General features: G+C 36.5%; 2 protein-coding genes across 2 annotated transcripts in view; both read right to left on the bottom strand.

Annotated features, from left to right (window-relative positions):
• LOC138335213 (beta-1,4-galactosyltransferase galt-1-like) overlaps positions 1 to 1,853 on the bottom strand; it is a 68,294-nt gene extending 66,441 nt beyond the window's left edge. Inside the window, exon 1 of the mRNA XM_069284197.1 lies at positions 456 to 1,853. The gene's annotated coding sequence lies outside the window, so the exon portion shown is untranslated. The remainder of the gene's footprint in view (positions 1 to 455) is intronic.
• The window catches only part of LOC138336107 (activating signal cointegrator 1 complex subunit 3-like), a 332,564-nt gene that overhangs the window by 241,770 nt on the left and 75,370 nt on the right, over positions 1 to 15,424 (bottom strand). The window lies entirely within an intron of this gene.

Genomic DNA, 15,424 nt, shown 5'->3' on the forward strand with positions numbered 1-15,424 from the left:
AATTGAAAACATATTGGTAATATTAGTTTTTCTCAATTTTTAAAGTGCAATTTTGCACAAAATACTTTGTAAAAATATTTAATCTTGACAACTTCAGAAATTTGCAAGTCTTCATAAGTCACACCAATATCGACCAATAAAACAAAATTCCTTCAATATCACGTCATCAGAAAATAGCAAAATTGATTGTAAATATTCCTCAAAATATTACAGGTCAATTTAGAATTTTTGTAAAAGCATTATTTGTTTTTAAGGAAATTGCCATACCAATCATACCAAAGTCATCCTCACCTTTCTGTCCACCATTTCTACATAGAGTTGCAAGAAGTGCAAATATTAAAAACTTTTCATTGAAGAAAGTAATTAGAATAAAAAAAAATATTTTAAAATTATTCTGTAACTTTATGAAAAAAACATTTTGTTGGAGCATAAAGTTACAAGACAGATTTTCTTACCAAAGTGAGATGTGATTCTGTTGTCCGCTACTGATGCTGGTTCTGGTGTAGAGGTGTTTGTAACGTCAGTACTGCTACACCGCCTCGCACTGACGATGCCAATCCACGTGACAAAATCGGGTCTAATGTAATCCCAGCACACCACAGAAATTTGTTATCTGTATATTAATGGCACAGAACGTCAGAACCAGGAATCGAAGTGATGATTTTCACACAATGTTAGATCACATCCATGATATATCTGAGGACGGGTCACAGAGAATAAAATGGTCCTATTCCAACACCAGGGAGGAGACGTCTGTTCTACGCAGTGATCACAGGTAATAAAGATTTAGTTATCACAGGTAACTTTACATGTAAATCCGGACTAATGATATCCCAGGTAACTTTTAACTGTACTTGTAAATCAGGAACTAATGATATCCCAGGTAACTTTTAACTGTACTTGTAAATCAGGAACTAATGATATCCCAGGTAACTTTACATGTAAATCCGGACTAATGATATCCCAGGTAACTTTTAATTGTACTTGTAAATCAGGAACTAATGATATCCCAGGTAACTTTTAACTGTACTTGTAAATCAGGAACTAATGATATCCCAGGTAACTTTTAACTGTACTTGTAAATCAGGAACTAATGATATCCCAGGTAACTTTTAACTGTACTTGTAAATCAGGAACTAATGATATCCCAGGTAACTTTTAACTGTACATGTAAATCAGTACTAATGATATCCCAGGTAACTTTTAACTGTACTTGTAAATCAGTAACTAATGATATTCTAGGTAACTTTTAACTGTACTTGTAAATCAGGAACTAATGATATCCCAGGTAACTTTTAACTGTACTTGTAAATCAGGAACTAATGATATCCCAGGTAACTTTTAACTGTACTTGTAAATCAGTACTAATGATATTCCAGGTAACTTTTAACTGTACTTGTAAATCAGGAACTAATGATATCCCAGGTAACTTTTAACTGTACTTGTAAATCAGGAACTAATGATATCCCAGGTAACTTTTAATTGTACTTGTAAATCAGGAACTATTGTGTCCATTCCTGTATCTACCTACAAAGATTATATGGCAGTACTTTTTTTTTCGAGTTTGGTTAATTTTTTCAATTTTATGAATGGGCCATGACCTGTATGCACAGATGGAAGAATCTAAGTCAAGCTTCCCTTAGAGCACTACTCCAATCCAACTTCCCACTTCCGACAATTCATTCATATTGTTCGTGTATCCAGCCCCGCGCTGATCCTTAACTCAACAGAAACGGTGTGTGTTTAGGACGGCTTAGCAGATGAGCAATGGCCCAAGTTTACTTAGACACTTGACTGTCTCCCTCACCAGCTGATAAGGTGGATTTCAACTTTATTAATCCAACAAATAAATTACCTATGATGTTACCAAACAAATACACAAGTTAATAATCGTATCACACCAGCTCCGTGTACTGATCATGGCCTAATAAGTCACCTAGCTAGTTCGTGAGACAGGGAATTACATCAACACATGGTTGTATGCATCCAACCACATATTCATGCAATTTTAAACGTTTAATCAAAGTTAACTTGTCAACAAGATAATAAAATACTTGTTAACAAAATCTGTTATCACCTAATATTGATTTTGTGACACAAGATGTTTTAGGCAAAATTCTGCCATTCTTATAAGAGCAAACCGTTCATTTGACGAATAAAGACTAAAATTGCTGTGCATTTTGGCTGCCTGAATAACCATAGTTACAGTACATTAAATCCATTTTATAAAACATTGAAGACACATGATTATTTCTTTAAAGTTGTTTGCTTGCCTTGATAAATCATTACTAGGAACGTCAGTTTACATAATATGCATGATGTAAACTCTAAATAGTATTGTCGTTTCCATGCGGTCCCGTATGACATGCTGTCAATTTAATGTTACATGATAAATTGCCAGACCTATACAAATGCATTAAGCCGAGACATCATGTATCAAACCGTCAGAATTTCCATATCAAAACCAGTTAGAACTGCACCAAGTATTTCCATAATGTTATCAGATACATTTCAGTGAGTGAATCTTCTCAATGTCTGAACCAATCGTAAAGCTTATATTGTATCTTTCAGAGTTACCTAAAGAATATTTCAATTCCATGGATATGGAAGGAAAACTCCAGGAAAGAGAGAAGTCCGGGAAATGTCATAGGAAGTAGAGATAGTATGAGGATCCATTACTGATACACTAACCCTGCTTTGTAGTAACCGACATTTCCTATAGAATCATCCATCCTGGTGTGCTATCAGTCCGTGGGGACCGTCACAGTCCGACAAACAGTCCCTCCATATCAGTCATGCTTCAGATACACATGCTGAGATAAGTCGGGTAACATCCCTTACCGAATCTGGCCGTCACAGACACGTGTCTCCCTCGATTATCATACATCAATGATTCAGTATTTTTACCATCCAAAATAAAACACTGGATCGTTAAAACGTTCCACAACCCCATATAGAGACAACATGGTGTTCCAATAGGAAAGACTTCTCTCTGATAATTTAGCCAACATATAAACACACTGTCTGCACTAGGTTGTGTTGTCACAGAAAACCAATTTCCAGCCTTGGAAATAAACCAGTTCCCTGGTTATATGGCTGGAGCTGATCTAGTAACATGGCTATGTGTCGAAATGTCTTTTTTCCTGCTAGATTTGCCAATTGTGTCGCTGGCTTTCACTATTTCCACCAAATATGTATCCCATAAACAACGATATCAGCGTAACATGCTGACTTCCACGGCAAAAGTCTGCTACAATAGTTAACATTATAAGAAGCATAAATCAATATTTCTACTACGTTTAAAAGATAGGAACAGAGATGTAAGGCGAAATGTACGCTGCCGCTATATCAATAAACAGAGGACAATTTATCTCTTTTGGTTATTTCAGGGTCACTAATAGGGTCAAGGTCATTATCCTATCTCTTTTGGTTATCTCAGGATCACTGATGGGGGTCAAGGTCATTAGCTGCCCATCTCATTTGGTTAACTCAGGGTCACTGATAAGGGTCAAGGTCATTAGCCGCCCATCTATTTTGGTTATTTCAGAGACAATGATGAGGTCAAGGTCATCAGTCAATCTCTCCTGGTTATCTCAGGGTCACTGCTAGGGTCAAGGTCATCAGCACATTTTTTCAGAGTCACAACCTGTAACAATGTCTCAATGGTTTATGAAAGGTTTGGAATGAATTATGATTTTAAAGTTGTCAAAAAGATTTTTAGAGTCAAAGACTAAAGGAAAGCTATTCTGTCATCAACATTTTCCTATACTATACCACACCATCAACATTTTCCTATACTATACCAAACCATCAACATTTTCCTAGACCAAACCATCAATATTTTCCTATACTATACCAAACCATCAACATTTTCCTATACCAAACCTTCAACATTTTCCTATACCAAACCATCAACATTTTCCTATACTATACCAAACCATCAACATTTTCCTAGACCAAACCTTCAACATTTTCCTATACCAAACCATCAACATTTTCCTATACCAAACCATCAACATTTTCCTAGACCAAACCATCAACATTTTCCTATACTATACCAAACCATCAACATTTTCCTATACTATACCAAACCATCAACATTTTCCTAGACCAAACCTTCAACATTTTCCTAGACCAAACCATCAACATTTTCATATACAATACCAAACCATCAACATTTTCCTAGACCAAACCTTCAACATTTTACAAACCATCTATACTATACCAAACCATCAACATTTCCTCCTACTTTACCAAACCATCAACATTTTCCTACTATACCAAACCATCAACATTTTCCTATACTATACCAAACCATCAACATTTTCCTATCCAACATCAACATTTTCCTATACCAAACCATCAACATTTTCCTATCTAACCATCACATTTCCTATTCCAAACCATTGATATTTTTCCTAAACCATAACCATACAACATCACATTTCTTATACCAAACCATTGATATTTTCCTATACCAAACCATCAACATTTTTGTAGACCAAACCATCAACATTTTCCTATACCAAACCATCAACTTTTTTGTAGACCAAAAGCATTTAAAGCAAACAGAGTGTGAGATTAGCCAGTGTTTTTTAAAATATCTTTTCATTTTTCAAACATGAAAATATTAAAAAACTGATATAACTATTAAAATTTGATAAGGGCCCTTAAAAGTATTGTATTAAAAGTCTGAGGTAACAATGTTGACCACTAACTATTTCACAGTGGACATTAAATAGAATTGATGTTCATTTTAGTAAAAGGATAAACTGTGGAAGACAATTTAGACCAGTAAATAGGAATCTGGATATCCTATGAATATATTCAGCAACAACATAACACCTTATTTGGGCGGCATGATTTGATAAACAATATTTCACTACTCTATTTTGTTGGAGGTACTAGGCAAACATATTCACTTTGATTATCTGAGAATACATGTACTTATTTATGTAACACAGGTTCACAGGTTCACAGCTAACACCTGATAAGGTTCCAACAGTGAAATATATAATGGTAGGGTCTGCAAGGGGGGACAAAGAGGGCATTCTACCCATACATCATTGCAGCACAATCTCTGGTAAACAAGACAGCCATGGCAGGACAAATATGTACACTAACCATTCCAATATACTGATTAGCTTGGGTATAAAACATTGTAAACATATAAATCCACTCTAACCTTATCAGTAAAACAGTTCTATATATCAAAACCTAAGGAACCAAACTATTCAGGATTACAAGTATTAAATTAGTCAATTAGGGGTATGCTATATATAGTGGCCCAACACAAGCTATATATATCATTTATCTCACCTAAACTCAATTGCACTCCTGTAATACACTTTCTCATTTTTGTTAAGTTTTCAGACTGTTAACACTAATGTGTCTAGTATGATCAACTAAGAACTAAAGAGACCCAAACAGATGTAACTGTTGTCCAATTGGGCAGACTGAGACTACAGATACCCAAACAGATAGACCTGTTGTCCAATTGGACAGACTGTGACTACAGAGACCCAAACAGATGGAACTGTTGTCCAATTGGACAAACTGAGACTACAGAGACCCAATCAGATGGAACTATTTTCCAATTGGACAGACTGAGACTACAGAGACCCAAACAGATGGAACTGTTGTCCAATATGACAGACTGAGACTACAGAGACCCCAATTGACAGATGGAACTGTTGTCCAATATGACAGACTGAGACTACAGAGACCCAAACAGATGGAACTGTTGTCCAATTGGACAGACTGAGACTACAGAGACCCAAACAGATGGAACTGTTATCCAATTGGACAGACTGAGACTACAGAGACCCAAACAGATGGAACTGTTGTCCAATTGGACAGACTGAGACTACAGAGACCCAAACAGATGGAACTGTTATCCAATTGGACAGACTGAGACTACAGAGACCGAAACAGATGGAACTGTTATCCAATATGACACTCTGTGACTACAGAGACCCAAACAGATGGAACTTTTGTCCAATTGGACAGACTGAGACTACCGAGACCCAAACAGATGGAACTGTTGTCCAATATGACAGACTGTGACTACAGAGACCCAAACAGATAGACTGTTTTCCAATTGGACAGACTGAGACTACAGAGACCCAAACAGATGGAACTGTTGTCCAATTGGACAGACTGAGACAACAGAGACCCAAACAGATGGAACTGTTGTCCAATTGGACAGACTGAGACTACAGAGACCCAAACAGATGGAACTGTTGTCCAATATGACAGACTGAGACTACAGAGACCCAAACAGATAGACCTGTTGTCCAATTGGACAGACTGAGACTACAGAGACCGAAACAGATGGAACTGTTATCCAATATGACACTCTGTGACTACAGAGACCCAAACAGATGGAACTATTGTCCAATTGGACAGACTGAGACTACAGAGACCCAAACAGATGGAACTAACTGTTGTCCAATTGGACAGACTGAGACTACAGAGACCAAAACAGATGGAACTGTTGTCCAATATGATAGACTGAGACTACAGACACCAAAACAGATGGAACTGTTGTCCAATTGGACAGACTGAGACTACAGAGACCTAAACAGATGGAACTGTTGTCCAATTGGACAGACTAAGACTACAGAGACCCAAACAGATGAAACTTTGTCCAATGGAAGATGAGAAGACCCAAACAGATGAACTGTTGTCCAATGGACAGACTGAGACTACAGAGACCCAAAAAGATAGAACTGTTGTCCAATTGGACAGACTGAGACTACAGAGACCCAAACAGATGGAACTGTTGTCCAGTTGGACAGACTGAGACTACAGAGACCTAAAACAGATAGACCTGTTGTCCAATTGGACAGACTGAGACTACAGAGACCCAAACAGATGGAACTGTTGTCCAATTGGACAGACTGAGACTACAGAGACCCAAACAGATGGAACTGTTGTCCAATGGACAGGAGACTGTGACTACAGAGAACCCAAACAGATAGACCTGTTGTCCAATTGGACAGACTGGACTACAGAGACCCAAACAGAGACTGTTGTCCAAAACAGATGAGACTACAGAGACAAACAGATGGAACTGTTGTCCAATATGACAGACTGAGACTACAGAGACCCAAACAGATGGAACTTTGTCCAATATGACAGACTGAGACAACAGAGACAAAACAGATATACCTGTTGTCCAATTGGACAGACTGAGACTACAGAGACCCAAACAGATGGAAATTTGTCCAATATGACAGACTGTCACTACAGAGACAAAACAGATGGACCTGTTGTCCAATCGGACAGACTGAGACTACAGAGACCCAAACAGATGGAACTGTTGTCCAATATGACAGACTGAGACTACAGAGACCAAAAAAGATAGACCTGTTGTCCAATCAAACAGACTGAGACTACAGAGACCCAAACAGATGGACCTGTTATCCAATTGGACAGACTGAGACTACAGAGACCTAAACAGATGGAACTGTTGTCCAATTGGACAGACTGAGACTACAGAGACCCAAACAGATGGACCTGGTTGTCCAATATGACAGACTGAGACTACAGACACCAAAACAGATGGACCTGTTGTCCAATTGGACAGACTGAAACTACAGAGACCCAAACAGATGGAACTTTGTCCAATATGACAGACTGAGACTACAGAGACAAAACAGATGGACCTGTTGTCCAATATGACAGACTGAGACTACAGACACCAACACAGATGGACCTGTTGTCCAATTGGACAGACTGAGACTACAGAGACCAAAAAAGATAGACCTGTTGTCAAATTGGACAGACTGAGACTACAGAGACCCAAACAAATGGAACTGTTGTCCAATATGACAGACTGAGACTACAGACAACAAAACAGATGGACCTGTTGTCCAATTGGACAGACTGAGACTACAGAGACCCAAAAAGATAGACCTGTTGTCCAATCAGACAGACTAAGACTACAAAGACCCAAAACAGATGGAACTGTTGTCCAATATGACAGACTGAGACTACAGAGACCAAAAAAGATAGACCTGTTGTCCAATTGGACAGACTGAGACTACAGAGACCCAAACAGATGGAACTGTTGTCCAATATGACAGACTGAGACTACAGAGACCCAAACAGATACACCTGTTGTCCAATCGGACAGACTGAGACTACCGAGACCCAAAAAGATAGACCTGTTCTCCAATCGGACAGACTGAGACTACAGAGACCCAAACAGATGGAACTGTGGTCCAATATGACAGACTGAGACTACAGAGACCAAAAAAGATAAACCTGTTGACCAATCGGACAGACTGAGACTACAGAGACCCAAACAGATGGACATGTTGTCCAATTGGACAGACTGAGATTACAGAGACCCAATCAGATGGAACTATTTTCCAATATGACAGACTGAGACTACAGAGACCCAAACAGATAGACCTGTTGTCCAATCGGACAGACTGAGACTACAGAGACCGAAACAGATGGAACTGTTATCAAATATGACACTCTGTGACTACAGAGACCCAAACAGATGGAACTGTTGTCCAATTGGACAGACTGAGACTACAGAGACCCAAACAGATGGACCTGTTGTCCAATTGGACAGACTGAGACTACAGAGACCCAAACAGATGGACCTGTTGTCCAATTGGACAGACTGAGACTACAGAGACCCAAACAGATGGACCTGTTGTCCAATTGGACAGACTGAGACTACAGAGACCCAAACAGATGGAACTGTTGTCCAATTGGACAGACTGAGACTACAGAGACCCAAACAGATGGAACTGTTGTCCAATTGGACAGACTGAGACTACAGAGACCCAAACAGATGGAACTGTTGTCCAATTGGACAGACTGAGACTACAGAGACCCAAACAGATGGACCTGTTGTCCAATATGACAGACTGAGACTACAGAGACCTAAACAGATGGAACTGTTGTCCAATTGGACAGACTGAGACAACAGAGACCCAAACAGATGGAACTGTTGTCCAATTGATCCAATTGGACAGACTGAGACTACAGAGACCCAAACAGATGGACATGTTGTCCAATTGGACAGACTGAGATTACAGACACCAAAACAGATGGACCTGTTGTCCAATTGGACAGACTCAGACTACAGAGACCCAAACAGATGGAATTGTTTTCCAATTGGACAGTCTGAGACCAACGTTCTTTTATATACATTTACTTTTCCGTTTTAGTAAAATTTTATCTCCATGAAGTAATATGAAGATCACTTAATTATTATACTGAAAGGTATTCTGATTCACTTTGTTAATACATGTAAATTTGTTTGATATCGTGTATACACAAAATTTAGTGGCTACAAAAGAAAGGGAGCTAGCTCACAGTATCTTTCATACTTCTTTGAAGATCACACTGGCATTCATAGTTTCAGAGTTTGTGATAGGCACTTCCTTCTTCTCTTTCAAAGAGCAGTATCAATATCAAGTATAAAATACCATTTAAAGGTATTTAATTTGAAAATTGCTGAAATATCTAAGGGTAGATATGTTAAGACACACAAGGTCAAGATCTGTGCAAGATCTAAATTGCCTATGACAGGATAACACAGACCTTATATAAGCCATTATTCCATGTTTTATGTCCAGTAGAAGACTTTTGTTACAGATATCGTCCAATCACTATTCATGGAACTGAAGTCAAGCAGCCACAGCAGACACATGACCTTTATGAATTCTTGGCCATAACAATATTGATTTCCCAAACATTTATGGTATACTTCTGACAATGCTCCCATACAATTAATACATTGGTACACTTTTTTTTCTATATTTTAAGATAATTATGAACATTTAGTGAATATTACAGCTATAACCCCATATATAAATTTACTAATATTACTGATATATAACAGCTTTCTTTATAAATTACTTATAGAATTAATTATGAATTAATTTCCATAATGATATTATTCTACTGGATCTATATCAAGGTTCAAACTGGCTAAGATGGCATGTAATGACATATGAGATACAGCTCCTAGGTCAACGTGGATCGATACTAAGTTATAAAGTCTACTTTCACATGTTTTTTATTGAGATAAAAAGGACAAACCAAGGATATGCGAGCATATGTATAACAGGCATGGGGTTTATAACTTCTCTAGGATTACAGGGCACACTGCCGGATCATAGATCATCCGATAAGACCTTCTAAGTGTCCGACTCCTGCCAAATAACGTTTCAAACTGTAAATATTTCACTCCTACGACTCTTAAGAAACAATAGATCACAACGTTAGAATGCAACACACACTCATAATCTACCCATGCTAAATCTCTACCTGGGCAAAAGAGCATCGAATTAAAAATGTCAAATGGGGATTGAATCATGACTGGATGGTATCATTACTTATTTCACCCATTTTTTTCTAATTTTTTTTTGTGTTATTTACACCTTTTTTTATAACATTTTTCTTATTATTTTATATCATTGTTCACATCTTTTTCATCAAAATCAATATTTTCATTATGAAGAAAAAGATGTTTTTCATTTTAAGCCATATGGGCTGTAGGGTAAAACTTGTGATAATATCATTATCTTCTTAATGTTGTTTATGAATATATTGTGAAAATTTTGGTTGAGACCAACAAACCAGTAAGAATTAAACAAGGCCTAGTTATACAAAGCTGTCAACAACCTTATTTATGGTGTAGGATTATATCCTTCTATACCTATCACTAAATCCCCCCATCTGTTTGTAATTGAGAATTATCCTGAATGGGACAAATGTGAATGTGTTAGATCTGTGATATACAGTACTGTGTCCATCAAACCTCTGTGTGACATTGGCTTGAATTCATCTCATAGAAATAACACTTCTGATAATGACTGTATATACCCTATATACAAATCTGAGGCACACAATCATAACCTCTTCATCATTCTTTGTTTGAGCCATTGATTTCTCTGTCAGCAGACGTCACCAGTTGTGATAGACTGGAACACATGGTCATAACTATCAATTCAATATGGCCAACCGGGAAAAGTTTCCTCCTAACAAAGTCCTGTGGGAGACGTGGTTGAGAATGGTGGAGTTTTCTCAAACAGTTTAACACCTGTTTGTCTCCTGTTTATTTATTTTCTATGGAATGCCATTACCAGGCTGATTCACCCGCAGATTTACCACAAATCTTATCTTTAAATTGTAACAGTCTTCTTTTAGTCAGTGTACCAATGGTATTCTTTCAACATCAGGACAGTGTCATTAAATTGACTAAATAAATTCTAAGAAAATAGTTGCATGATTGATATTTGGTGCTATCATCTTTAACTACAAAACAAATACAGAACCAAATGTTAATAAGTGCATAGGGGAGACAACCATTCATTTGTAACAGGGGAGGTAATCCTAACAGGAATCATTTTAACCCTTGTTTCTATTTCAAAAGAAAAAAAATAATGTTGAATTTAAGATGTTAAGCAAAGTAAGCAAAGGGTTTTAAGAAGATTAGTAGAAAGGTTTTCTGTTAAATTAAATCTTTTCACTTGCCTTTAAAAATCCTACATAAATTGCTGTAAGACATAAAATACCAAAATACCAACCTATAAATTTGGCATAGTATGAGCTCTGTGACTGTGAATGAAGCTAATGCTGTCTTTATAGTGTCTCTCCAAGGCTGTATATTAACATCAATTAACTAAAACAACACAGACCTATAATTACGCAGCATCTATAATACCGTCGCACGAACAGGAAGCTAGAGTTGGCTATTAGAGGTTTCTCTAGATGGGGACACATATCTTCATAAGAAACCAGAAAATAATTTTACAGCCTATGATGGTTTACATCCTGCTCAGGAAGGAAGAATATAAAAACTCCATTAATTCTGTTTTCTCATTCTTCTTTGGAGTCTTACTTCTGGAACAGTCTGATTTTCTCAGAACCTGCAGTATAGCAATTTACAATAACAATGGCCTGCTTGCGTGTTACCAATTACATAAGAAATATTTACGATGGAAAATCCAGAATATTCAATTTTCTTAGTAAAAAAAATTTCATAATAAAAAAGGAATAAGGAAGACTTGAATAAAGGAAATGTTTTATTTCTTTCAATATAATTATGTTGTTCTGCCAACAACATTGGTTATAAATGTAAGTTAATAATACACAGTAGGCTCAAAAACAAGAGGCCCAAGAGTCTTGACGGTCATCTGACAACCTTAAATTAGCAACAGACGTAAAGGAAACTATTTAGGTATCTTGTCATGGTGGCCATCTTCAATATTGGATAAACCCGAAAAGTAACATCACTTTATGTCGAGCCTAAGTCAGAATAATTTCAGGCAAGTTTCAGCCAAATAGCAGTGGTAAAATTTGAGAAGTTCAAAATGCATTTTCAAGATGGTGGGTTGAATTTCATATCAATGAGGTGGAAAAAAGCCATGGTAACTGGAGAAAACCCCCCAGACTACATTAAGTACCTGACAACTGCCCCACATGGGACTCAAATTTGTGACCCAAATGTAAAAATCTTGTGTTAATAGTCGGGACACCCTAACCAATCAACCACCGCACCCCCTAGACAGAAATGGACATTGACTTGAATTATTTGGTTCTGTGTGCTGAATGTATCCATTCAAGTGTCAAGTAATCTAACCTTATAAAGATTGGGCTTGTATCATCCAATCAGATCAAAGCTTGCTTGATTACACATCCAATCAATGTAGAGGCTGCGATTCTGTCTGTCTCGGACCACAGATTTTGATTAAATAGAAATGTACAGACAATTGTGATAATTATAACTTTGTTTAACGAATACAATGGACATCACATTACATCCAATCTCTGTCCACTCAAACTGACCTATTAAATTCTGTCTACTCAAACTGACCAACTGTATAAATAAATACTGTCCATTCAGACTGACAGACTAATACTGTCCATTTAAACTTTTAAGTGACCAGAACAAGTACTCTATGACTAAAAGCAAACATTTCACCAGTTTTTGGAAATTGATGCTCTGGCATTGGCAAATTCATAAAAACATAAATATTTATAAACCAAACTCATCCTTCGCCAAGTACTAGCTATCAGGAAATATCTTTGAAATATGTACAAGTTTATATATATATACATAATTTGTAGCTCCTAAGATCACAAATGACTCCAGAATTCAATACAAGTTTGTTCTAATTGGTAAGGATAAGAATTTAGAATCTGGTTATTTTAAGGCCCACTACCTTTCCAAAACAGCTTTTAATTTTAAATGGGAATGTAAAAAGAGATTGATAATTTTGTAGAGTTGCAAAAGTTATTAACTTACTGTTAATACTACATTTATTATCATCTTCTGGACAATTTAATTAAAATAAATAAAATGCTAATTTTCATAACGTGGCCGTCTTATGTTTTCCGCCATCGTCCTAAATACTGTGCGGTAGTTAACTTATAATAACTGCGCCAAACGGCAAAACAGCGAAATGACTCTCCACTGTTGTCATATATTACCCAGGAAATCTTGCATATGTTTAGTGTTGTAACCTCATCTTAGTCCATCGGTATAGATTTTCTGATGTTATTAATGTTTTTTTAAGAAACCTTTATATTTTGCTCAGGCAAGGTAGAAGGTCTTTAACAAACAGTTTCCCAAATTTCGCTACACATTATAAAACTGTCAACCATCAGCATTTTCATCGATCAAAGTTATTATGGTTTATCTGTATAGGTCAGTTATTCAAGGTGATAGAAAGTTTATCTTCCAATAAATAATCAACAATTCATAATCTATCATCTCTAGAAATGGACATAAGAGCTACAGAGGGCTACAGTAGGTACTCGGAGACACTCTCCTGGACAAACTGTTGAGAGTGGCAGTGAGATATCACTCGTTGACAGACCCTTAAGTATGCTGTCCAGTTGAGAGCCTAGCTATGATAGAGTTATGATCTGTACACTGTCAAACTTGTCACTTAGAGTATAATCCATATTCTCACCAGGAGGGTCACTGAAATGTCACATAGGCACTCACCAGGCAGGGGAAATAACTCATCCTTCTAGTTATGTCAGTATGACATTGAATCTGATATACAAAAATTGTTTCAAAACAGCATATTGCTTTTTGACCTAAATTATAAACTTATAACAGTATTTTTCAATTTGAAACATTTGCTAAAATTCAGATTTTAGGGTACTGCATTTATTGGACAGATATTTCAACATGACGCACGATAAGGTTCATAATCATTTTTGACCACCCTCTTCACAGTAGACAAACCCTTCTTCTTCCCAAAAATATTGTTTCTAAATCCAGCTTACCAGACCTCTGAGAGACATAAATTCCTCCTCCCTTAAAATTTTATTTGGAGACTAACATTCTTCTGTTTAAGATAAACTTTTGAGAAACAAACATTCCTGCTGCTTAACAAGACATTTAAGTCAATGATTCCTTCTAGACAATAAGAAATCCTTCCAGGATAAACCTTCTATCTACATTAAAGAAATGCTTTGAAAAGAAAATTATTTTCTTAATGAGAAAATCTTTTAGAACATTATGTTTTCATCTGCTTCATAAAAATACTTTCAGGACAAAGCTCTATCTTAAGAAACACTTTTGGAAAAAAATCTTCCTTTTGCCTTTACAGGGAACATTTTTGGAAACAAACTTTCCTCTCGTCTTTATATTAGGACCATTTTTGTGAACATTTCTGGAAACAAACCTTCCTCTTGCCTTTACATTCAGACCAATTTTTGTGAGCAAAACTTCTTCTTGCCTTTTCAAGGAACATTTTTTGGATCAAACTTTCCTTTTGCCTTTCAAGGAATATTTTGGTACAAAGCATTCTCCTGCCATGTGTTAGAAACAAACCAATAATTATCTTTCCTCAAAAGAACTTTTTTGGGGAACAAACACTTCCTTTGCCTTCCAAAGTCAAATCATTTAGTATCTCAGTTTTCTGTAGATGTCAGTATCATAATGCGTCACTTTAAAGCAAAATATCAATGGCATTTATCCTACAAATTCTGTCCACTAAGACGTACAGTTATGAGAATTTAATTATCTCAGGAAAACCTGCTTGAACACAATTTGTTAACACTTCTGTCTACGACACATCCTTCAATGTATATAGCTTGCAGCAAGATTCACCAATCCCATTTCTATTCCGTAACACACGATACAGACATGACAGTAAGCAGTTACTCCACAGTGTGATACAAAGTCCTTACCACTAGGGAATGACAGCATTTCAAATCAGATATAACATCAGGCATGTGATACCTTAAATGTGGTGCAAAAAATCCAATGCTAGAAAGCTAAGAATGTTTGGCTAATGTTAATGTATATATACAAATTATTGAGATAAAATATCAGAAAAAAATATAACATTGCAAAATATCAAAACAGACAATGCAAATGAAGCATTGTATTGATAGTTCATATAATTAAATTTGCCATTGATCATTGAAT

The sequence above is a fragment of the Argopecten irradians genome, chromosome 1 (genome assembly GCF_041381155.1).
Source record: "Argopecten irradians isolate NY chromosome 1, Ai_NY, whole genome shotgun sequence".
Taxonomy (NCBI): domain Eukaryota; kingdom Metazoa; phylum Mollusca; class Bivalvia; order Pectinida; family Pectinidae; genus Argopecten; species Argopecten irradians.